Source organism: Budorcas taxicolor, chromosome 10 (assembly GCF_023091745.1).
Source record: "Budorcas taxicolor isolate Tak-1 chromosome 10, Takin1.1, whole genome shotgun sequence".
Classification (NCBI taxonomy): domain Eukaryota; kingdom Metazoa; phylum Chordata; class Mammalia; order Artiodactyla; family Bovidae; genus Budorcas; species Budorcas taxicolor.
In genome coordinates, this window is record NC_068919.1 from 8664153 (window position 1) to 8689839 (window position 25687).

The 25687-nt window shown below is 43.0% G+C and overlaps 1 protein-coding gene and 1 pseudogene across 2 annotated transcripts in view; both read left to right on the forward strand.

The window, feature by feature from the left end:
* PDE8B (phosphodiesterase 8B) overlaps window positions 1–25687 on the forward strand; it is a 274177-nt gene that overhangs the window by 122621 nt on the left and 125869 nt on the right. The window lies entirely within an intron of this gene.
* LOC128053735 (60S ribosomal protein L17-like) lies at window positions 12313–12911 on the forward strand (annotated as a pseudogene).

A 25687-nucleotide genomic window follows, 5' to 3' on the forward strand; every position in this document is an offset into this window, starting at 1 on the left:
AAAGAGTCAGACACAACTGAGTAACTGAACTGAACATACACGCAAAAAATCTGGATAGAAAGACAAGCTTATTTATAATGAGGAAACACATGTAATTATGGTAGTTTGTATACAAATCATTAAAAAAAAGTCAGACATATGCTACATGGATACCCCCTGTTTGCAGCAATATTGAAGGGGAGAAAAGAACACATATTTAGGGACAGATATGCCACAAGGTCCAGGTTTTATAGTATCAGGGCGGTAAATTCACAAAACTAGATTATAGCTAGTTAATCAGTTCCTAAATATGTCACCAGCCTTCAGAGGTTCATTCCTACAGATTTCAAGTACTCCATCCATGGGGACCAAAAGCAGCCAGTGTTACCATAAAATGAGACTCTTGAGGCTTCCCTTTAAAGGCTTGGTCTGGTCTTGAAATTTTACTAGGATAAGAGTGTTTTCTACTGAAATGAATCTTGACTTAACACAGGAAGACTTTTGTCCTTTATTGGCTGGTCTTGGAGTGAAGGTCATAGAATGTGACTCTTAAACCTTTTATGTACTTTAAGAACTTCATTTCTTTTTATTGCTGACAAGTATGGATGTAACGTGTATTATTTATGGACATTAGGATGCTTACACGTTTTGGCTGCTATGAGTAATGATGATATTAACATTCACATGCAAACTTATATAATGACGTGTTTTAGTTTCCCTTGAGTTCATCCCTAGAAATGGAATTGCTGGGCCATGTCGTCGTTCTATGTTTAACTTCTTGAGGAGCTACCGTGCTGTTCTGCAAAGCAGCTGTACGCAGTCCTGTTGTCATCAGCAGTGTATGAGGGTTCCAATATCTCTACATTGTCATTAGACAATTACTTGTCATTGTAATTAATAGTAATAATTGTCATTACTTGTTGTTGCTGCTGCTGCTGCTGCTAAGTCGCCTCAGTCGTGTCCGACTCTGTGCGACCCCATAGACGGCAGCCCACCAGGGTCCCCCTGTCCCTGGGATTCTCCAGGCAAGAACACCGGAGTGGGTTGCCATTTCCTTCTCCAATGCATGAAAGTGAAAAGTGAAAGTGAAGTCGCTCAGTCGTGTCTGACTCTTCGCAACCCCATGGACTGCAGCCCACCAGGCTCCTCACTTTCTGTTTTATAGTGGGGACAGTTTTTAGAGTGGAAATGAGCACTTACCAGTCACATGTGGTCTGAATCAGGTGTGACTACCTTGAGCACGAAGCCTGATTTACCCTAGCACACTGGGGAATGGGGAACGGGTGGGGGTCTGCTAGAAGCAGCGTAAGAGGGGACTTGGGGGACATTTTGGGAAGTGGGGTGCCAAGTGCCAGGAAATTAGATACAGTCAAACCTGGGAGAACATGACCAGGCTTATCATAATGTCCTGTGGGTAGTTATTACTATTTAAAGTTATCAAACCTAGAATTATTTGGGAAAAGACTCAAGGCCCTTAAAATCATCATTTCAGGAGATGATTATGTCATCACTGTTGATAGTATTATACAATAGATCATTTTTGTTCAGTAGGTAAAAACAACTCGTCCAGGTGAACCGTAAGCCATTTTGTCCAAAATCAGCTCCCAGGAGCAAATATGTAAGAGGAAATCACATCAGACCTTCACCTTACTGTGGTTTGTTACCAGGGACATTCTTTTGACATTGAAACGCATCTTTGACGTTTGAAATAGGCCTCTCCTGTTTGCTTACGCGGGTCATTAGATCCTCAAGTTTCACAGATTTTTGTCCACTGATGCTTTTTTTATATCGTTAGTGACCAGCTGGTAGTGTTTTTGTGAGCTATCTCATGAGGGCGTCTCTGGCCCTCTACCTGTGGCAACTGACTCACCCAAATAGCAATAACTCACGGTACTCTTGTAGACTGAGTGGGGTGATGCCATATAGAACATCAGCTGGCTCAGAAAGCAAGATGTGATAAATAATGGTGATTTTATGGGACAATAAGTGCCCACTGGCCTCCAATACCGACAAGACATATTCTTCTATTTGAGACAATCTGTTGTGTTGGCTTTTATCTACTGATGAAAATTTGTGTATCAAAATATTTTCTAGCCAGGACATGGAAACAACCTAGATGTCCATCAGCAGATGAATGGATAAGAAAGCTGTGGTATATATACACAATGGAGTATTACTCAGCTGTTAAAAAGAATACATTTGAATCAGTTCTGATGAGATGGATGAAACTGGAGCCGATTATACAGAATGAAGTAAGCCAGAAAGAAAAACACCAATACAGTATACTGACACATATATATGGAATTTAGAAAGATGGCAATGACGACCCTGTATGCAAGACAGCAAAAAAGACACAGATGTGTATAATGGACTATTGGACTCAGAGGGAGAGGGAGAGGGTGGGATGATTTGGGAGAATGGCATTGTAACATGTATACTTATCATGTAAGAATCAAATCGCCAGTCTATGTCCAACGCAGGATACAGCATGCTTGGGGCTGATGCATGGTGATGACCCAGAGAGATGTTATGGGGAGGGAGGTGGGAGGGGGGTTCATGTTTGGGAATGCATGTACACCCGTGGTGGATTAATGTCAATGTATGGCAAAACCAATATAGTATTGTAAAGTAAAATAAAGTAAAAAAAAATTTTTCTTTCTTATGTATTGCCAGAATGCTCAGAGCTGAATTATTTTGTTCAACCATAGTAACTAAATCATTAATGTCTTTAATACGACAATTTCTGAGCTTTATCCAGTGCCTTTTTAACTATATATTTTTTTATCCTAAATCTTCTGTGGTTTTTTTAAATTGTCAGTCACCTTTGAACTTTTAAAAACTCCCCCTTGTAAAATATCACTGTCCTTTCTCTTCAGAATCATAGACCTCTTGAAAATCTGATGATTTGATTTAAGTGGCCCTTCTAAGTGGTGCCTTCTCTTTCGGGGATCCCTTCCATCTGGTCCTCCCTTGTTTGTTCGTGCTCGGAAAGTATTAGGAGAATAGCTCTTTGGGTGTTCTTCCAGAATTTAATTTGAAAAGGCAGAATGTAGAAGAAAAAAAAAAGAAAAGGCAGAATGCTTGATAAAGAAGCACTTATCTCAAGATTAAATATCCTGCAGGAGAAATGGGCTGAAGTTTAAACTGCAAGCCCTTCTGAGATAATTCACATCGTCCCTGATTGAAATGTGTAGACATGAAAGTCTCTCTACTTCCCCTTCTTTTCTTGGGGGGACAGGTAGGAGTACTGCCTCTAAAATTGGTGTAAGAACTGCTCCTCTCTCAGGGCCTTTCAGAGAGTTCAGCGTGAACTCTGCCTTGACTGGGCTGCTCAGGGAATATGGGTACAGCACCCTAGCGTGGTGGGGTGGCAGGGGGCCTCAGCGGGGTCTTGTGCCCTTGAGTAGCTTGCCACATAGCAATATCATCCCTGAGGCGGAAGAGAGGTACAGTCAGTCCTCATTCCTTGTGCATCCTGTATTTGCCTGTGCCCTAAAATTAATTTATAACCCCAAATCACTACTTGCCGTGCTTTTACGTCACTCCTGGACATGCGCAGAGCAGTGAACAGTTTGGATCATCCAATATACACGTCCCCGGCGGAGAGGCTGAACAAGGGATCTCTCTGCCTTCTCGTTTCTGTTCTAGTCTCTAAACAAGTGTCCTCGTCTCACAGTCTGTTTAGTGTGATGTTTCCACATTTGGGTGCTTCTCGTTGGTGATATCACTGTTGAAGGAGCCCCTAAGCACCGTGTGGAAGTGCTGTCTGGTGCACGGTGTCTAAGTGCACGGAAGCTGTGCTGTGTCATGAAGAACATACATGTTTTAGATAAGCTTCCTTCAGTCATGGGTTCCAGTGCTCTTGGCCAAGTGTTGAATATTAATCAATCAACAATGTATTAAACAAGATATCTGTCAGCAGAAACACAGGTAAAACAAGGTTATAATAGAGGTTGGTTGACAAAAATGTTGTGACCAGAGGCTCACAGGAACCTAACCCTAGCTTTCCCCTAGGAGCGGCGGTTCAGTATTTATTAATTCAGTGTTCGCAGTGACTTTATAGACCATAACTACTGTGGATGGTGAGAATCAGCTGTCTCTTTTCCTGCCCTCCTAGTTTAAGTCTGGAGGACTTTGCCTTCAAGCCCTCCAGGATGAAACATGGGGCTTATTTATTGTTTATTTTTTCTTTATTTTCTATTACACCTTTTCTTTTCTTCCTCTGTTTTTCTTATTATTTCTTGGCTTTGTTTCCTGTGGAGAATTCTACTTGACAAATCACAAATATTATGTAATGCTGAATTGAGTTTTTGAAAACCTAGTCGAAGTCATCTACAAGGATTTTTGTTCCACACATTGAGCCAGTGTTTAACCAGATGGAGAGCTCGGCCTTTCCTCAGGCTTCTTTCCTTAGTATTTTCACAGGATATAGTAAATGTGAGAATGTGGTTTTTTTTAAAATTTACTAGAAATTCATAATGTGGAAAACTGCATATCTCCACACAACTTAAAGAATGGTTTATTGGGCATTGAATTATACAACATCATAAATCTATAGAAAATCATTAACAATAAAATGTTAAAAGATGAGGATCATATTTAGTGAACTAATTTCATGCAACAAATCATGTCACAGCCTCCAATGCAGAAGCCTTTGAATGAGCTGAAAAAATTACAGATTTCTGTAGGCCCATTTATAGCCTTAATCCTTATTTTCTTAATCTTTTTTCTCTAGAGAGTCTTCCTGAATAAGAAAGTTTGGTAGGCATTAAGTAATTATTGCAAAACATTGGTAAAAAATAAAACAATGTTTTTCAAAACAACATGAATTTTTGAAAGTTAATTATGGAATCTGATTCATTCTCTATCCCTTAAGCCCACCTGATACATTCTCCTGCCTTCAGATTTGCTCATTGATCAGCTGAGTGACTCATTCACCTCTTCCTACTTCCTGGAGGTTTAGCATCAATGTTAAAAATATCAAGAAAACATCGCACAGCAGGTTCAAGTGAGAGTGTTGCCTCATTTTTGAGTCGTGCCTCCTTTTCTGAGCTTCAGAGAGGCTGCCCTGAGCACCCATCTGCCCTGACGGATCTCACAAGGGTTAGTGAGACAGGTCTCTCTTCTGGAGTCTGAAGCACGCCTAGCAGCCCTCACTGTGCCCGCCTGACTTTGAAGCCCCTGCTCTATCTCATCCCTTACTGACTCTCACATTGTTCCCTGTTCTTCAGATCAAGATCTTAATCAAGGTTTCTTACCAGCCTCTTCAGTCATCATGGTGACCCAGTCCCCAGACAGTGGGCAGCTTTCATAAGACTTCTTGTATGCTGTGAAGTGATTACAAAGAGATGGCCTATGAGAGCAATCAGGAGAGAGTTCAGGTGATGGCAGAGTCCTTAGTGAGCAAATGAATTGTCTACAAGTGAATCTGGAAATTGTTTATTTAGTTGGAGATTAGAATGAGATGTTTCCTGGAACACATGAACAATGAGCAGATTCCTTGAAGAGATCTCCTTACAGGACAATGTGTATCACCCACTACAGTTGTTTAGTGATTGTCCTTAATTTTCACATTAAGGAGAAAAAAAAAAAAAACCCTGGTGGACAAAAGGTGACAGATTGGGCCTTAGGAATGGGAGAAGTTATTCAGCTGAAGGATAGTGACCCCTGTTGACCACTGAGCAGCTTCATTTGCTTTTGTACTTTCAGCATCTCATTTTCTCCCACGCTCCCTCTTAACCCTTCACTCCCACCCCTACTCTGTGCTCTTAGCACCTGTTAAGCAACAGACTGACTTGACGATGTATTAGGGCGAGGGATCCTGGAGCTCCTAAATCCCAGGCTTGACTAGCCACCTTGCTTGATGAGGCCTAGGGGGATGCGTTGGAGAAGGCAATGGCACCCCACTCCAGTACTCTTGCCTGGAAAATCCCATGGACGGAGGAGCCTGTGGGCTGCAGTCCATGCGGTCGCTAAGAGTCGGACACGACTGAGCGATTTCACTTTCACTTTTCACTTTCATGCATTGGAGAAGGAAATGGCAACCCACTCCAGAGTTCTTGCCTGGAGAATCCCAGGGACAGGGGGAGCCTGCTGGGCTGCCGTCTATGGGGTCGCACAGAGTCGGACACGACTGAAGTGACTTAGCAGCAGCAGCAGGGGGATGCATGCACACAGAGGATGGTGTGGTGACTGTTGATGGCTTTGCTGTTAAATCTTGCCCTCCCCCATTCAGGGTGGGACTGGGAAGTCTTCCTCCACCAGACCATGTGAAGAACTCCTTGAACAGAAGGAAGAACCAACCAGAGACCCCACTTCTCTCTGAGAGGTGCGGCAGGGCGGGCAGGATCGAGACTTTTTCTCAGAGTGACTCCAGTTGCCCTGGCATGCTTCACCTGCTAGATGGGTTTGGGTGGTAGAGAGGTGCTTTGGAGTCCCACAGGATGTCAAAAACCTCCTGAAAACTGCCCTTCCAAGTGTAGAATACAGGCTCATCCCTTGCCATTTGCTCAGGAATTCAGCCAGTCCTTGGGCTTAAAACTGTTCATGGAATCCCTGACATGATGACATTGTGGGAACACTGGCCAAACTCCCAGCAGAAGAGACTCCAAACTGTAAAGGGATGTGCTATAACTGCATTTCAGTGGTCAGGTCCCTCCTTTTACTTGCCTCTTCCTAAGTCACTGTAGTGGTGGGCCACCAATTTTAAGAAGTAAAGGATTTAACAGTTCAACAACATCAAGAAATAAAGGATGTCATAGGCCATGGGATTTCCATTTGGAGATCAGTGGTGAAGTGGGCTGTGGATGAGGCAAAGGCAGGTAGAGACTTCTTGCAACTTTCTAGTTGCACCTGGAACAAAGAAGGTGATGGCTTAGGGTCACGGAGGCAATTCATTTTTGAAGACATGAAAAATGACGTTTTTGAAAGCAGGTGGAAATATTAGTGAAAGAGGGAATAATAGACAGGACATGGCCAAGGAGTAGGCCAGAAAGAGTAGAATCAAGAATGGGTAGAAGGAAGTGGAAGGAAAAGTCACTGAGGCAGTGGTGGATGTCCCAAAAGGCACTCAGTCTACCCGTGAGAGCCACCCTTTCTTGAAGGCTGACCAGGTGCCAGGTGCTTCCTACACCGTCTAACCTGTGCTTTCTAGTTACTTCGTGTTTTAAGATGAGAAACCTGGAGCTCAGAGCGGGTTACTCAGCTGATGTGTGGGGGAGGCGGGCGTCACTCAGTGTGACTTGCCAACTCCGCTCAGCAGGAGTCTTGCTACTCAAAGTGTGGTCCTCAGAACAGCAGTGTGTGAAACCCTGTTAGAAGTGTAGTCTAGGGATGGCCACAGCCTTGGGCTGAACCTGACCTGCGTTTGGACACCATCCCTATGTGGTACGTCTACAAGTGAAAATTTGAGAACCCTGGTCTGAACCTTGGCCCCCTGCTGTCCCTGAGCCTGGAATGCTGGCTTGGCTCCCTGCAGAGTGGGGGGAGGGGGGAGGGCTGGGGGGAGGGCTGGAACAGCAGTCATCGGAATATGATAGGCTGTATTAAGAGAATACTGCTAAAATGTTAGGATGCCTGAGAATTCACAGGCTAAGGCTAGACTGGGTAATGGCTTCAGATAAGTCGATGTAATTGTGCTTTCCGGAGAGAATGCCCAAGTGACCTTGATTGACTCTGGTTGTTCTAATATTCTTAGCTGCCCAGTCTCCCAGGAGGGTCATGGCAGAGCTGGCTGATTTATTATCAAAAGATTTGCTGGGAATACTGTATATAAAATAGAAAACAAGAAGAACCTACTTGTAGCACAGGGTGCTCTGCTCAGTACTCTGTAATGGCCCATATGGGAAAAGATTCTTAAAAACAGAGTGGAGACACACACACACACACACACACACACACACACACACACGTAGAACTGATTCACTTTACTTACACCTGAAACTAAAACAACTTTATAAATCAACTATACTCCAATAGAAATTAAAAAAAAAAAATTGCAGTGCCTCATACATGGCCTGTTTTTTCACAGCTCGATGCCCCAGGAACATGTGGTTCCTTCACTTTCTTCTTTGTCTGACTTGTCCTTTAAACCTCCTTCTGCAAAGACTTCCTAGCCTACCCCGGCCCCCATGTCATTGGCCCACCACCCTTTGTATGCTCCCAATCACCATCTGCAAGGCTGGGGCTGGTTGGTGATCTCTGAAGGACTCACCATGGTGTCTGGCACAAAATAAGTGGTCAGTAAACACTAGTGTCTGAGATTAGCCTTAGAGCGGGAATGAAGGTGTAATAGTTGAGAGCAGAACCTGTGGTTGAGAGAGAGTCACTCAATATAAAGTGGGCAAACATAGCCAATGATCCCAGCCAGCACCATATTGAAGTGATGACAGAATTTTCTGTGCTCGGAAGGGAAGGGCCAGAGGGCAGGATGGAGGCAGAGGAATGGTGTTGAATGGCTCTGTGGCCATGAGGGTAGTTATAAGGTGGGGGGAAAGAAGCCATCGTTTTGAGGAAACTAGCTTATCCAAATCATTCTAGTTGTAAGAAAGCTTTGTGTTTGTTATCGCTGGTTTTATAAGTTAGAAAAAATGTATGAAAGGGCAGAGTTTTATTTTTAGGTTATGTGTATGCCTTTGTGCTGTGCTGAGGCCTTTGTGATCAATGTACTGTATATGCCAGCTCCCATTTTAATGTACATTTTATGGAACCTAAAGTCCAGTTTTACCATTTGTAGTTATTATTTGATATTTTATTAATGTGTAGTTATTTTCAGAGTTATTGAATCTTTGCTTCTATCCTTAATTCTATCTGTAATTTATTTCAAATCAGTTTCTTGACCAGCTATGTAATCACCTACTGTCTCATTCTTCCTATGGGAAAATAAGGTCAAGTTTCTTAATAGTTTAGGTTTTAAAAAATTTCCTAAACATCTATTAGCTGGAAAACTCCTTTTCCAGTGGATGCAGTCATGAACTAGAAATTATTTGTTCTTCAGGGAGTTGATAGCCTGAAAGTCGCTCAGTGGTGTCTGACTCTTTGCAACCCCATGGACTATACAGTCCAGGGAATTCTCTAGGCCAGAATACTGGAGTGGGTAGCCTTTCCCTTCTCCAGGGGATCTTCCTAACCCAGGGATCGAACCCAGGCCTCCTGCATTGCAGGCGGATTCGTTACCAGCTGAGCCACAAGGAAAGCCCAAGAATACTGGAGAGGTAACCCATCCCTTTTCCATCCCTTTTCCCGACCCAGGAATCAAACCAGGGTCTCCTGCATTGCAGGCAGATTCTTTACCAACTGAGCTATCAGGGAACAGCCTAGGAAGGGCAGTATCACAGAAATAATTGTAAACTCACCAATGTAAGTCATATTGTAAGAGAGGGGAGACACTGTGCTCACCGAGGGCGAACAACTCACTTTTGGCTGGAATGGGAGTAGAGGCTAAAAGCTTTAAGACAAAGGCAATGGTTCAGTTTGACCTTGAGGTTCTGTTTGATAGGCAGAAATAATGCAAAAGGCATTCTAGGTGGACAAAATATTCTCAAATGAGTTGTTTTGATTTTCATAAGCACAGTATCATGCCAGATGGTTCCATCTCTAGATAACAGTTTTTGTTGTTTAGTCACTAAGTTGTGTCTGACTCTTTTGCGACTCCATGGACTGTAGCCCACTAGGCTCCTTGGTCCATGGGATTTCCCAGGCAAGAATACTGGAGTGGGTTGCCATTTCCTTCTCCAAGGATCTTCCCAAACTAGGGATTGAACCCATGTCTCCTGCATTAGGGCAGATTCTTCACCACTGAGCCACCAGGAAAGCCTGGATAATGATTGCTGCTGCTGCTAAGTCTCTTCAGTCGTGTCCGACTCTGTGCGACCCCGTAGACGGCAGCCCACCAGGCTCCCCTGTCCCTGGGATTCTCCAGGCAAGAACACTGGAGCGGGTTGCCATTTCCTTCTCCAATGCATGAAAGTGAAAAGTGAAAGCGAAGTTGCTCAGTCATGTCCGTATCCACAAAAAGGAGAAGCTACTATTTCTTGAATGCTTGCTAGTATTTAGGTACATGTGTTTTATCTCAATCCTCATGAAAACCTGATGAAGTAGGGAAGTATCCCCATTAACGGGTAAAGAAACTGATGCTTGGAAAAATTAATCATTTTGCTTAAGGCCCTAGAGCTAGTATGTAACCGATTTTATTCCAAAGCTTGTGCTCTTTCCACTAATTCCTGCTTCCTTCCTGTGGACATGTTCACAGATTGCTATTCATTCCTTCATTCATTCCACAAATGGTTGTTTACTATTGAACAGAGCCCACTTACCATGCTAGGCTCTGGGTTTGCTGTTTAGAGCTACAGCTGCAGTTTTCCTGGCAACACAGCCATGCTGTGCCATTGGTTGTTGTACTGAGTCATATCTGATCCTGTGACCCCATGGACTGCAGCATACCAGGCTTCCCTGTCTTTCACCATCTCCCAGAGCTTGCTTAAGTTCACATCCACTGAGTCGGTGATGCTGTCTAGCCATCTAATCCTCTGCAACCCCCTTCTCATTTTGCCTTCAATCTTTTCCAGCATCAGGCTCTTTTCTAATGAGTCAGCTGGCTTTGGCCACGCATCAGGTGGCCAAAGTATGGGAGCTTCAGCATCAGTCCTTCCAATGAATAATCAGGGTTGTTTTCCTTTGGAATTGACTGATTTGATCTTGCAGTCCAAGGGACTTTCAACAGTCTTCTCCAGCACCACAATTGGAAAGCATCAATTCTTTGGCACTCAGCTTTCTTTATGGTCCAACTCTCACATCCATACGTGACTACTGGGAAAACCATAGCTTTGACTATATGAACCTTTATCGACAAAATGATGTCTCCACTTTTTAATATGCTGTCTAGGTTTGTCGTAGCTTTCCTTCCAAGGAACAAATTTTAATTTCATGGTTGCAGTCATTGTCTGCAGTGATTTTGGAGCCCAAGAAAATAAAATCTGCCACTGTTTCCACTTTTTCCCCTTCTATTTGCCGTGAAGTGATGGATGGCATGATCTTGGTTTTTTTAATGTTGAGTTTCAAGCCAGCTTTTTCACTCTTCTCTTTCACCCTCATCAAGAGGCTCTTTAGTTCTCCACTTTCTGCCATTACAATGTATCATCTGCATATCCATGGTTGTTGATATTTCTCCCAGCAATCTTGATTCCAACTATTGCTTCATCCAGCCCAGCATTTCGCATGCTGTACTCTGCATATAAGTTAAATAAGCAGGATGACAGCCTTGATATACTCCTTTCCCAATTTTGAACCGTGTCCAATTCTAACTGTTGCTTCTTGACCAGCATACAAGTTTCTCAGGAGGCAGGTAAGGTGGTCTGGTACTCCCATGTCTTTAAGAATTTTCCACAGTTTGTTGTGATCCACATAGTCAAATTGGAAAATTTGGAAAACTCAGCAGTGGCCACAGGACTGGAAAAGGTCAGTTTTCATTCCAGTCCCAAAGAAAGGCAATGCCAAAGAATGCTCAACCTACTGCACAATTGCACTCATCTCACACACTAGTAAAGTGATGCTTAAAATTCTCCAGCCAGGCTTCAGCAGTACGTGAACTGTGAACTTCCAGATGTTCAAGCTGGTTTTAGAAAAGGCAGAGGAACAAGTAATCAAAATTGCCAACATCTGCTGGATCATGGAAAAAGCAAGAGAGTTACAGAAAAACATCTATTTCTGCTTTATTGACTATGCCAAAACCTTTGACTGTGGATCACAATCAACTGTGGAAAATTCTGAAAGAGATGCGAATACCAGACCACCTGACCTGCCTCTTGAGAAACCTATATGCAGGTCAGGAAGCAACAGTTAGAACTTGACATGGAACAACAGACTGGTTCCAAATAGGAAAAGGAGTACGTCAAGGCTGTATATTGTCACCCTGCTTATTTAACTTATATGCAGAGTACATCATGAGAAATGCTGGGTTGGAGGAAGCACAAACTGGAATCAAGACTGCCGGGAGAAATAGCAATAACCTCAGATATGCAGATGACACCACCCTTATGGCAAAAAGTGAAGAAGAACTAAAGAGCCTCTTGATGAAAGTGAAAGAGGAGAGTGAAAAAGTTGGCTTAACACTCAATATTCAAAAAATTAGGATCATGGCATCCAGCCCCATCACTTCATGGGAAATAGATGGGGAAACTGTGGAAACAGTGTCAGACTTTATTTTTTGGGACTCCAAAATCACTGCAGATGGTGATCGCAGCCATGAAATTAAAAGATGCTTACTCCTTGGAAGGAAAGTTATGACCAACCTAGACAGCATATTAAAAAGTAGAGACAGCTTTTCCGGTAAGCGGCCTGAGGTGACTCCTAAAAGTGGTGCGCTATTCACTTGACTCAGAAAACCCCACAAAATCATGCAAATCAAGAGGTTCAAATCTTCGTGTACACTTTAAGAACACTCGTGAAACCGCCCAGGCCATAAAGGGTATGCATATCCGAAAAGCCACCAAGTATCTGAAGGACGTCACGTTAAAGAAGCAGTGTGTGCCGTTCCGCCGCTACAACGGTGGAGTTGGCAGGTGTGCACAGGCCAAACAGTGGGGCTGGACTCAGGGTCGATGGCCCAAAAAGAGTACTGAATTTTTACTACACATGCTCAAAAATGCAGGGTAATGCTGAACTTAAGGGCTTAGATGTAGATTCTCTGGTCATTGAGCGCATCCAAGTGAACAAAGCCCCCAAGATGCGACGCTGGACTTACAGAGCGCACGGTCGGATCAACCCCTACATGAGCTCTCCCTGCCACATTGAGATGATCCTTACTGAAAAAGAACAGATTGTTCCTAAACCAGAAGAGGAGGTTGCACAGAAGAAAAAGATATCCCAGAAGAAACTGAAGAAACAAAAACTTATGGCCCGTGAATAAATGCCACAAAAAATAAATGCAAATAAAAGTAAAAAAAATAAAAATAATAAAAAGTAGAGACATTACTTTGTCAACAAAGGTCCATCTAGTCAAGGCTATGGTTTTTCCAGTGGTCATGTATGGATGTGAGAGTTGGACTGTGAAGAAGGCTGAGTGCCAAAGAACTGATGCTTTTGAACTGTGGTGTTGGAGAAGACTCTTGAGAGTCCCTTGGGCTTCAAGGAGATCCATCCAGTCCATCCTAAAGCAGATCAGTCCTGGGTGTTCACTGGAAGGTCTGACGTTGAAGCTGAAACTCCAATGCTTTGGCCACCTGATGCAGAGAGCTGACTCATTGGAAAAGACCCTGATGCTGGGAAAGATTGAGGGCAGGAGGAGAAGGGGATGACAGAGGATGAGATCGTTGGATGGCATCAACAAATCAATGGACATGGGTTTGGGTGGACTCCGGGAGTTGATGATGGACAGGGAGGCCTGGCGTGCTGTGGTTCATGGGGTCGCAAAGAGTCAGACGCGACTGAGTGACTGAATTGAACTGAACATAGTCAAAGGCTTTAGTGTAGTCAGTGAAGCAGAAGGAGCTGTTTTTCTGGAATTCTCTTACTTTCTTCATGATCCAGCAAATGTTGGCAATTTGATCTGTGGTTCCTCTGCCTTTTCTAAACCTAACTTGTACATCTGGAAGTTCTCGGTTTACATACTTTTGAAGCCTAGCTTGAAGGATTTTGAGCATGACCTTTCTAGCATGTGAAATGAGCCTAATTGTAGAGTAACTTAAACATTCTTTGGCATTGCCCTTCTTTGGGATGACAACTGATCTTCTCCAGTCCTGTGGCCACTGCTGAGTTTTCCAAATTTGCTGACATACTGAGTGCAGCACTTTCACGGCATCATCTTTTAGGATTTGAAATAGTTGGAATTCCATCACACCCACTAGCTTTGTTCGTATTAATAACAGTGGTTCCTAAGGCCCATTTGACTGCACACTCCAGGGTGTCCGACTCTAGGTAGGTGACCACACTGTCATTGTTATTCGAGTCATTAAGACCTCTTTTGTATGGTGCTGTGCATTCTTGCCGTCTCTTCTGAGTCTCCTCTGTTTCTGTTAGGTTCTTGCTGTTTCTGTCCTTTATTGTGCCCATCCTCACATGAAATCTTCCCTTGATATCCAGTTTTCTTGAAGAGATCTCTAGTCTTTCCCATTCTGTTGTTTTCCATTGCTTCTTTGCATTATTTAAGAAGGCCTTCCTGTCTCCCCTTGCTATTCTCTGGAACTCTGCATTCAGTTGGGTATATCTTTCCCTTTCCTCCCTTGTCTTTCTCTCCTCTTCTTTTCTCAGCTATTTGTAAGGCCTCCTCAGACTGTCACTTTGCCCTTTCCATTTCTTTTTCTTTGGGATGGTTTTGGTCACTGCCTCCTGAACAGTGCTATGAACCTCCATCCATAGTTCTCCAGGCACTCTGTCTATCAGATCTAATCCTTGAATCTATTTGTCACTTCCACTGTGTAATCATAAAGGATTTGATTTAGACCATACCTGAATGGTCTAGTGGTTTTCCCTACTTTCTTCAGTTTAAGTCTGAATTTTGCAATAAGAAGCTCATGATCTGAGCCACGGTCAGCTCTCGATCTTGTTTTTGCTGACTGTATAGAGCTTCTCCACCTTCAGCTGCAAAGAATATAATCAATCTGATTTTGGTATTAACCATCTGGTTATATCCGTGTGTAGAGTTGTCTCTTGGGCTGTTGGGAAAAGGCGTTTGCTACGATCAGCGTATTCTCTTGACAACACTCTGTTAGCATTTACCCTGCTTCATTTTGTACTCCAGGACCATACTTCCCTGTTATTCTAATGTTCTACTTTTGCATTCCCTATGATGAAAAGAACATCTTTTCTTGATATTAGTTCTAGAAGGTGTTGTAGGTCTTCATAGAACTGGTCAACTTCAGCTTTTTCTGCATCAGTGGATGGGGCATAGACTTGAAACATTGTGGTATTGAATCGTTTGCCTTGGAAATGAACCAAGATCATTCTGTCGTTTATGAGAGTGCACCCAAGTACTACATTTCAGACTGTTTTGTTGACTATGAGGGCTACTAGATCTCTTTTAAGGAATTCCTGCTCACAGCAGTAGATATAATGGTCATCTAGATTCAGTTCACCCATTCCTGTCCGTTTTAGTTTACAGATTCCTAAGATGTCAATGTTGACTCTTTCCATCTCCTGTTTGACCACTTCCAATATACCTTGATTTATGGACCTAACATTCCAGGTTCCTATGCATATTTTTCTTTAGGTTCCCCTTCATGGACCACAGTCTTGTTATGGCAAAGGGCTTGCATCACTCAATGAAGCTATGAGCCATGCTGTGCCTGTCCACCCAAGATGGAGAGGTCGTAGTGAAGAGTTCTGACCAAACGTCATCCACTGGAGGAGGAAATGGCAACCCACTCCAGTATTCTTGCCTCGAGAATTCTGTGAATAATATGAAAAGGCAAAAAGATACGACACCAGAAGGTGAGCCCCCTAGGTCAGAAGGCGTCCAGTATGCCCCTGGAAGAGCAAAGGGCAGCTCCAGAAAGAATGGATCATCTGGGCCAAAGCAGAAATGATGCTCAGCTGTGGATGTGTCTGATGGTGAAAGTAAAGTCTGATGCTGCAAGGAACAGTACTATATAGGAACCTGGAATGCTGTGGCAGGTCCCCTGCTAAATGTATGGGACACGTGGGGAAACAAATAGCACCCTGACATTCCGGGGACATTAAGATTTCCAATTCAGCATAAATTCAGAGGACTAATTTGATTTTATCAAGTATTCTCCCTTCATCCAATAATTAGAAAGGCACAGTGCTCAATGAGAAATAATAGATGGAAAAATAAAGAGTAATTTAATGTTGGAAGATTTACAACTTAAAACATGGAAATTTCAGTATTTTAGGATTTTTTTTTCTCTTTTTAAATTTATTTGGCTGCACTGGGCCTTAGTTGCAGCATGTGAAATCTGTTTTCTTGACCAGGGATTGAACTGGTGCCACAGAACCACCAAGGAAGTCCCAGTAGTTTAGGGTTTTAGCAGTTGATATCCCTGAGTGCCCAAGAGCATACCTCACCTAAGCCATACAGAGTGTGATACCAATAAAAGCCCATGTCAGCATTTTAAGTAGTAGGGGTGTGGCGAGGGAAAAAGGTGAGGGTAGAGAGAGCAAGGTTTTGTTAAGAACCAAATGAAACGATGTGTTCAGAAATTTCATCTACTGGCCTACTTTTAAACAAAATCTTTTGAAAAAACTGAGAAATGCAAAAAGTAAAACTCACCTATACTATCACCAGTTTAAAAGCATATAAATGTATATATATGTGTGTTTAACATGTAAACACACATAGACACTTGTTTCCCGTGTGTCCCATACATACATGTCTATGAAGTTGCTCTCCCTGAAGACCTACTCCTCTAGCCCCACCCTGGAGATATTCACTATTAGCAGCTTGAAATCTATCCTTCCCAATTAATGCTTTGTACTTCCTCCTTACCCATAGTGAAGGTCCATATTAATTTTCACATACAATCCCCATTTTATCTTTTTACCAAAACAGGACCATTCCTCTGTTTTTGCTTTTCTGCCATTTTCCCTTTTTAAATTTAAGGTAACTCAGGCCCATTCATGATCTTATCTTTGACTTCTAAGAGAACATCTAGAAGTTCCTCCCACGAGGGTGCAAACACCATTGAGTTATCAGCAAATTGTAGGAAAGACTGGGAAGGTGGTCTTCTGGTCAGTTTGAGGGCAACATTCTTCAGTATGTGAAGCCTGGGAGTAAAAGAAAAGTATCTTGAGTGAAATACTACCATGACTCGACAGAAAAACTTAGGCACCTGCTTTTAATTGCTTTCAGTGCTGTGTCATTCTCCTTAGTTACTCTGTGAATTTGTAAGAACCCACCCACGGGGAAAGTCAGATCGGACACATTGTGAGAATTGTTTTGAGGATTACAAGTCTTTGTGTCCCAAATACAAAGTGCTTCCAAGATAATTTATAAAATGTTGAATTTAAGTATCCCAACGAAGAAAAAAAAGAATCTAACCACACAAGACTAAACATCTTAAAAGTAATCATTATCCTGTGCACACACCAGAAGGTACTTCAAAATGATATAAACTGTCGTATAAATACCTATCTATCATCTTTTGAACTGAAGCAAGTAGTATGTGCTTGTTATCCTTTGTGCTGAATTAATTACGTAAAAGAGTGAAGTTCAGAATATGAGTATAGTAACTGTATGATTAAGGGCCTAAATTGCTTAAGTGGTTATCTCAAACCTCCACTTTGTAGAGTTCTTCTGAAGAGCTTATCTATTACTCGGACCATGCAGAACATATACCTGTCCGTATTGGGTCAAGGCTGGCCTGGTGAGCTCCGTTGCTGAGCGCGGCTCCAAAGCCATAGCTCAGAGGCTGCTGGGGCTACCAGAGCTGCTTGCCTGGGCACCGGATGGTCTCACGTTTCTTTCCGTCTCAGGTTACCGCTCTGGCTCATTTTCTGGGGTGACCACTGGGTCTGTGTGGCTTTGGATTTTTCCCTGCTTGTATATGCAGTTGGCTGAGTTAAGGCCCGAATTGACTGTCGCTTTTCTATAGAAAAAGTCCCTTGTGTGACCCTCTGTTCAGAACTTGGGCTATTGTCTTGCCCTTCTGAGGTTCTGATAGGTAGGAACCCAATTTCCTGACCTCGGCCTAAGAAGAGAAGGTGCTGTCATGCTAAGTTGTCATAACACATCTCTTAACCCTTAATAATGGTCTTGCTCAGGACTGTCCATTTTAGTTTTTTCATCTCCTGTGTTCCTCTGAGATAAAAATCATGGGGCCAAGTGTCTTTGAAGACTTCTACTTGAGATCATAACAAGATGCCATCTTACTTTAAAGAGAGAAAAGCTTTTCAAATATTTGAGTGGACAGGTTGGCATATTAACGCTAATACTGAAAACAGTATAGAATCAATCTTCATTTTAATTTCTCTCTTCCCAGCAGATACCTGCTTAGTATAAACTGGTACTTCAAACAATTCCCCTTTCATACAGGATACGAAATGCATGATGTGAGGACAGGACGTGTGTGGCTCCTGAAACTCCTGACTGTGGCGGTAGTCAGTGTCACACTTCAATCGCTGTAAACATCTGAAATCAAATAGATGTACCCCAGCTTGCGAAATCATTTTAATTGCTTTCTTAAAGTGTTTTTGTTCCATCCATAATTATATTTTAATGTCACATTTTGCTAAATACTGTTGATTATGTGGAGCTCTGATGAGTGTGTATATGTAATAAGAAGAGAGACTTTAGATTCAGGAGGGTCAAAAAGGTAAACTTGCTTAATTCTGAATTTCCAGTTCTTTGATGATGTGATTGTAAACAGGATAATTTTTTAAATTGTATTTACAAAATGTGGTGCATGACTTGAGCTGCAGTTGCTATTCTCATGCTAGTTGCTTTTATTTTATTCTGTATTTTTCCATCTTGACGTTCTCATTGTTGTATTCTTTTGATCTCTGTCCTTAGAGCTTTTTCACACCTTAGCTGTGGCTCCCATCTTCCCCTCCCCCCCTTATTAAGGTCAGTATTTATTGGAAACTTCGGGCCAGGTGCTAAATGTTAAGTGTTTTCCAGACATTGCTTTAACTACTTAATTATAAGAACTCTGTGATGAAGGTATTAGTATCCATGTCTTATAAATACGCAAACTCAAGTCCAGAACTGTTAGATAACTGCAAGGTTACCCTACTGGTTAGTGATGAGAATTGAATACAGGTCTTCCTTCCAAAGCCTGCACTTGACTTACTACCCGGTACATGCTTCTCTGAGCCAACTTTGGGTTTTCTTTAAAGTGAGAGCGGCAGTATTAGTCGCTCAGGGTTATCCGGAGGCACGACTGAGAAAAGAACAGCCTAGTGTCCTGTGCGTGAGTGGCGTGGCACTACCTGAACAGCATGGGAGTGAGCTGCCCCTTGCTTGGTTATGGGTAGCAATGTCTCCTGCTGGATGCGCTTCATCCTGCCACCCGCCATGCTCCCCAGCTCTGGTCGTGTGCACTGAGGAAGTGCAGGTAATTTGGAAGTGCCTGATGATGCAGGAAGGTGGTGCTGAGGAAAGGTATGCCCTTGAGAGCCTTATCCTTCATCCCCTTTATCATCTGAGAGGTAGGACCATCCCTAAGGCCATGCAGGGCAGGTGGTCGGGTGTTAGGCTGTGTACCAAAGAGCCCGTCATGGAGCCTGGGCATTGTATTGTCTTCTGGGCACCTGGCCTTCCTCTTTCAGGCAGTTGTATGCCAGCCGTCTGCTGGAACCACTGGCTGATCACACCTGGCTGTCCAGAAGCCTCCTCCCTTCCACCTGCAGTGTGGTTCTCAGGAGCCCTATTGGTGGTAGAGGACCAATGTTGTGAGTGTATATGTGTGTGTAATTTCCAATTTATTACAAACAAGTATTCATAAAATACAATCAAAATGGATTACTAGAAAAATTACTTTTTATAAAAGACATATAAAACCCAAGCTGAAATATTTTATCAGAAGATTCAGCAGCAGTAAAATTACATTTCCAAAAATATCAAGGCAATCCAAATTGCTCTAAGTTTCTAAGCAGTTATTCTCAATGTTCATCCTTATCTCATTGCAGCTGGAGAAGAGTTTCCAGGCTAGTACCAGCCTGCAGAGGACACTTTGACAAGCTGGCCCAGCGCTCACCCTGACAGAGGCTGGCAGTATGTGTGTGGGTGCAGGCCCTCCTGCCAAGGCCTGGAGGGGTGCCCACCGCCATCAGCTTGGGCATGGAGCAGTGCCAGTCCCTTGCTGTTGTCCATCAGCGCGCTGTCCTTGAGGCTCGGTCCCTGCCTCAGCTCCATGCCGGTTTCCCCGGGTCCTAGAACTCAGCCCGGAGTCCTGACTGATGTGCTGTGACACGGAGAGGGTCCTGCCAGCATTCTCCCTCCAGACCTCCATTCGTCTGTCTGGACGCTGGTCGTTGGCAGGATTCCGAGATAACGTACCCGTTTCTTACTGCTGCTGTAACAAATGGCTACTCACTGAGTGGTTTAAAACAACAGAACTTTATTCTCTCCCCTGGTGGCTCAGATGGTAAAGAATCTCCCTCCAATGCAGAAGACCTGGGTTCAGTTCCTGGGTTGGGAAGATCCCCTGTAGAAGTATTCTTGCCTGGAGAATCCCATGGACAGAGGAGCCTGGCTGGCTACAGTGTGCAGGGTTGCCAAGTCAGACACATCTGAGTGATTAACACTTTCACTTTTTATTCTTTTAGTGTTCTAGAAGCCAGAAGTCTGAAATGAATCTTATGGAGTAAAATCTAGGCCTTGACAAAGCTGGTTTCTTCATGAAGCTGTAGGGGAGAGTTCAGTCTTGCCTTTTCCAGCTTCTGTTGACTACCAGCATTCTTTAGCTTGTGGCCACATTAATCTCTGCTTTCATGCCACATTGCCTTTTTCCATGGTCACATCTGCCTGTTACAAAAACATTTGTATTTACAATTATGGCCCGTTCTGGTATCCAAAATAATCTCCCCGTCTCTATATCCTTAACTCAGTCACAATTGCAAAGACCCTTTTGCCGTGTGAGTAACGCAAGTTTTGGGGAAGAAGAGCTGGACCTCTTTGGAGGACAGTATTCCGCCTACCGTCTCCAGATTTGGGGATTCTGGTCATTATCATCTGACCCACTGTAGGTGTTGCTTCTGCTATGTGCACTCACACACACACACACACACACAAACACACACACGGCCGTCTGCCAGGTGGAGTCATTTGTTGGGTCTGAGGTTGTCAGAGTCTGGGGGCACTGGTGTGGCAGCTAACAGTTATTGAGTAATTTGCATTTTAGACACTCTGCTACAGACTTTGTAGATTAGCCATTTAATACTCAAAATCACCCAAGGGGTACTATGGCTTCCAACGTGGAGATGAAGAAATGGCATGTTCAGGAGATTAGATAGTTGCCCAAGGCCCCCTGGCAGGTAGGTGTCCAGCGGCATGCAGTCCCCGGCAGTCTGGCCGCATGCTGTAGGCCTCACCTCCACACCAGGCTGCCCTGGACAGAGGCAGCCCCTGCAAGCACAGAGGTGACCTGCAAGCACGCCTCCCACCCCCAAGCACCAGTCACAGGCCAGAGTGAGTGCCCCAGCCTGGTTCAGCTCTCTTCCTTTCCCATCTGGCCTGTGGGATGCATCTCCTCAAGAAGCCAGGAAGAACACTTCCACTCTCTCCCAGAAGAGCTCCTGAACCAAAGCGAGTGACTGTGAGAAGAGCCCCTACTCTTCCAGGCAGCGTTTGGACAGGAATAAGTTGGCCATCTGCCAGCGCTGGTCCTGTCATGATGTGTCGTTAAGCATTCCTGGCTGGAAGTCAGACAGGAGAGGGCACCGGAGGGCGTTCTCCCATCCTGTGCTCCTGGGAACCTGCCGTGGCTTCTGGCAGCCCCGGGACCCTCTGGGGCCTTCTGCTTCCATTTAGGAGGCGGTGCTGGCAACACTCGCTGGTACCGCAGCAGCTGGGGTTTTGGGAAAGGCTGTTAGGCTGTGAGTCATCCTCCCTGACAGCACATTCTGAGCTCTGGTGGTGCAATGTACAGCCGACTTAGGAAAACTTAGAAATCGAGAACCCTGCCTGGTAGCCAGAGGCAGAAGCCAGATGTGGCAGAGAGCCAAGCTGCCTCAGATGGCTTCCCGGGTCAGCCTGTCCTGAATCCCCAACCAGTGGAACCATAAAATGCCAAGCAAAGGGATATGTCACAAGAATTAGGACCTAAACTGCAGGCCAACCTTAGAAAGTGCTCAGTGAGGGCTCCTTTGTGAGAGGGGCATGCCCCAGGGCTGTCCACGCTGGGCCTGCAGGTGGAATCCGCAGGTGAGCCCTGCCTTTTCCCAGACTAGGAGTTTATGAAATTCCATGGAATTTAAGTGTTTTCATATCAGTGTGGATAGATTATTGATGAGAATACAAGTTATTTGTGTATCTTCTACGTTATGTAAGTAAGAACTGAAGTGGTTTATTGTTTTTTCATTTATTTTTTGAATGAAGGATAATTGCTTTATAGATTTTTGTTGTTTTCTGTCAAACCTCAGCATGAGTTAATTTTACTGATTTCTTCATTCATTTTCGGCTGCCCTGGGTCTCTGTTGCTGCTTGCTTCCTGCAGGCATTCTCTGGTTGCAGCGAGCAGGGGCTACTCTCTAGTTGGGGTGTGCCGGCTGCTCACTGCGATGGCCCCTCTCATGGAGCACAGGCCCTAGGTGTACAGGCTTAGCTGCCCTTCAGCCCGTGGCATCTTCCTGCAACAGGGATCGAACCTGTGTCCGCTGCATTGACAGGTGGACTCCCAACCACTGGACCACCAGGAAAGTCCTGAAATAGTTTGTTTTTAAATAGTTTATTTTTAGAGCAGTTTAGATTCACAGCAAAACTAAGTAGAAAGTACAGAGGGTTTCCATATACCAACCCCCCAAAATCCCCACACATGCACAGCCAGCCTCCATCAGCCTCCTCCGCCAGAGTGGTGTGTTTGTTGAACATTGATGAACCTGTATTGATACATCATTGTCACCCAGAGTCCACAGTTGACATGAAGGTTCAGTCTTGGTGGAGTACATTCAATGGATTTAGACAAGCTATCATGCCATATATCCACCATTATAATATCACGTGTTGCCCTAAAAAGCCTCTTCTCTACCTACTCATTCTCCTTCACTAACCCCTGGTAACCACTGCTCTTCCTGTCTCTGCTGTTTTATCTTTTCCATAGTCCTGAAGTTGGAACTATACAGTACGGAGTCTTTTCAAATTGGCCCCCTTCACATACTGATACGCATTTAAGGTTCTCCCTTAAATGCTCATGGCTTGAGAGTTCATGTCTTTTTTTTTTTTAACCACTGAATAATGTTTCATTGTTTAGGTGAGCCACAGTTTATTCACGCCTTTACCTACTGAAGGACATCTTGGTTGCCTTCAAGTTGTGGCAGTTATGAACCAAGCTATTCTAAAGGTCCAGGTGCATACTTTTCTGTAAATGTACAACTCCTTTGTTAGTCACTAAGTCGTGTCTGACTCTTTGTGACCCCATGGACTGTAACCCACCAGGCTCCTCTGTCCATGGAATCTCCCAGGCGAGAATACTGGGGTGGGCTGCCATTTCCTTCTTCAGGGGGTCTTCCTGACCCAGAGACCGAACCTGTACTGGCAGCGGCAGGGGTTCTTTACCACTGAACCACCAGGGAAATCCCTTTCAACTCCTTCAGGTCAGTGTAAAAACCATGATTGCTATAAAAATTTTGTTAGCTTTGTAAGAAACCACCAAACTGTCTTTCACAGGGGCTATATCATTTTGCACTCTTACCAGCAATGACAGTTCATGTTCCTCCACAGCCTGATCAGCATTTCACGTTGATCATATTTTATATCTTCAGCATTCTAATGGATGCATGTATGTCATTGTTTTAATTAGCAATTTCCTAATGGCGTATGATATGGAGCATATTTTCATGGACTTATTTGATACCATCTACTTTGGTGAGATGTCTGCTAAAGTCTTTCACCCATTTTTAATCAGATTATTTTTTACATTGTTGAGTTTTAAGAGTTATTTTTATATTTTGATTAACAGTTCTATATCAAACATGTCTTTTGCAGATATTTTCTCTGAGGCTTCTCTTCTCATTCTCTTGATACAGTCTTTTGCAGAGTAGATTGTTTTTCATCTCACTGAAGCCCAGCATATCAATTACTCCTTTCATGGGTTGTGCCTTTGGTGTTCCAACTAAAAAGTCATCTGACCTATTTTATCTTCTAGGACTTTTGTAGTTTTGCATTTTACATTCAGGTCTAGGTTTCATTTTTATAAGCTTTTAAATTGAAGAACAATATCCAAACTGGGTTTGAAAATCTTAAGTATACCGTGTGATAAATTATCACAAAGTCGACATTTTTGTAACTATCACACAGGTTAAGAAATAGAACCAGTACCCCCAGAAACCCTTCTTAATCATTACTCTCTTTTACTATTTTGACTTATAAAATCGTGCAGCAGTGTTGCTCATTTTTGAACCTTATGTAAATGAAATCAAAAGGATATGCTATTTTATGTCTGTTTTCTTTTGCTTAATATTATATTTCAGAGATGAATTCATGTTGCATTTTGCTGTGTTTAAGACAGTTTCATTGCTGCATAGTATTCCATTGCATAATTATACCACTATTCAATCTGTTGGTAATGAATATTTGGGATGTTACCGTTTACGACTGTTATAAATGATGCTACCACGAGCTTTCTTGTACATTTCTTTTGATTCACCTATGGGCACATTCCTGTTGGGCATTTACCTGTGAATAGATGAGTAATGTCACCATATTTCCAATTTGTGCCTAACTATCCGAGTATATGCCTAGTCTTCCAGTGAAAGTCGCTCAGTCATGTCCAACTCTTTGCTACCCCATGGACTATACCGTCCATGGAATTCTCCAGGCCAAAATCCTGGAGTAGGTAGCTGTTCCCTTCTCCAAGTCTTCCAGAGTAATAACTAATTATGTTCTCTTTCCTTCTAAGAATCATCCCAGTTTGGGCAATAAAAAATATGTCTTTTGATGAGTAGAAGTTTCATGTGGTCTAAGAAGTCTTTCCCTACCCCCAAGGTCATGAGGATAGTCTCCTACATTTTCTTTTAAAACCCTGACTATTTTACTTTTTATACTTCTTGCCTGTGTTAACCCGGACGAAGGAACCTTTCACGTGTACTATATCTGATACTTTCTATTCACTCAGCAGTCATGCTCCCGTCTCTTATCATTTCTTTAATCCTGAAATAGCTATGTTAGCATTTCTTAGACTGCGGGTCTGTGGGCCATGAACTGCCTTCATTTTCCTCTGTTCAGGAATGTCTTACCTTTAACGTTGTGGCTCCTCTGTGCACAGTTGCTCATGAAAATACAGTAGACATCTGAGTCATGGTCCCACTGTGTGTAACGTGCTGCTTTTCTCTGGCGACTTTCTTCTTAGGGTTTCAGCAGATTGTTCATATGGAGTAACTTTCTTCATCTCTAGCTCATTTGTGATTTTGACTTCTTAAACTTGTAAACATATGGCTTTCAGAAAATTTGGAAAATTTTATTGTATTTTTTCTAAATATTTTAATCTCCCATTCTTTATCTCTTTTCTCTACCTGGAACTCTAATCCTCAATATGTTAGACCTTTCTGATATTGCCCATAGATCCCTAGGTCTCTGTTTATTTTTTTTTTCAATCTTTTTCTCTTTTATTCAGATTGGATAACTTCTATTGATGTACTCTCATGTTCATGAACTTTCTTCTGAAATCTCTCTTCTGATATTAATCCCATCCAGTGAATACTTCTGATATTCTATTTTTCAGTTCTAATATTTTCACTTGTTCTTTTTTTCCTTTTTTATTTTGGGCTGAGATATCTTCTCTTTTCACTTGTTATGTGCATATTTTTCTTTACCTCCTTAAGTATAATTATAATAGCAGCTTTAAAGTCTTGTCTGATAATTTCAATATCTGGGTTATCTCTGGGTTGCCATTGTTTATATCATGGACATTGAGAATGATATGTTGAGGAGACTCTGAATTCTGTTTTAGTCTGAAGAATGTTGACTTTTTGGTTTATTTTTTGCAGGCAGTTTAATTTGATTAGACTCAAAGTGTAAATACTCTGTCCTCTAAGGTGTATAGAAGCTCAAATCTCAATTAAGCTTTTTTATCTTTAGCTGGACTCCTTGGAGTTTTCCCTG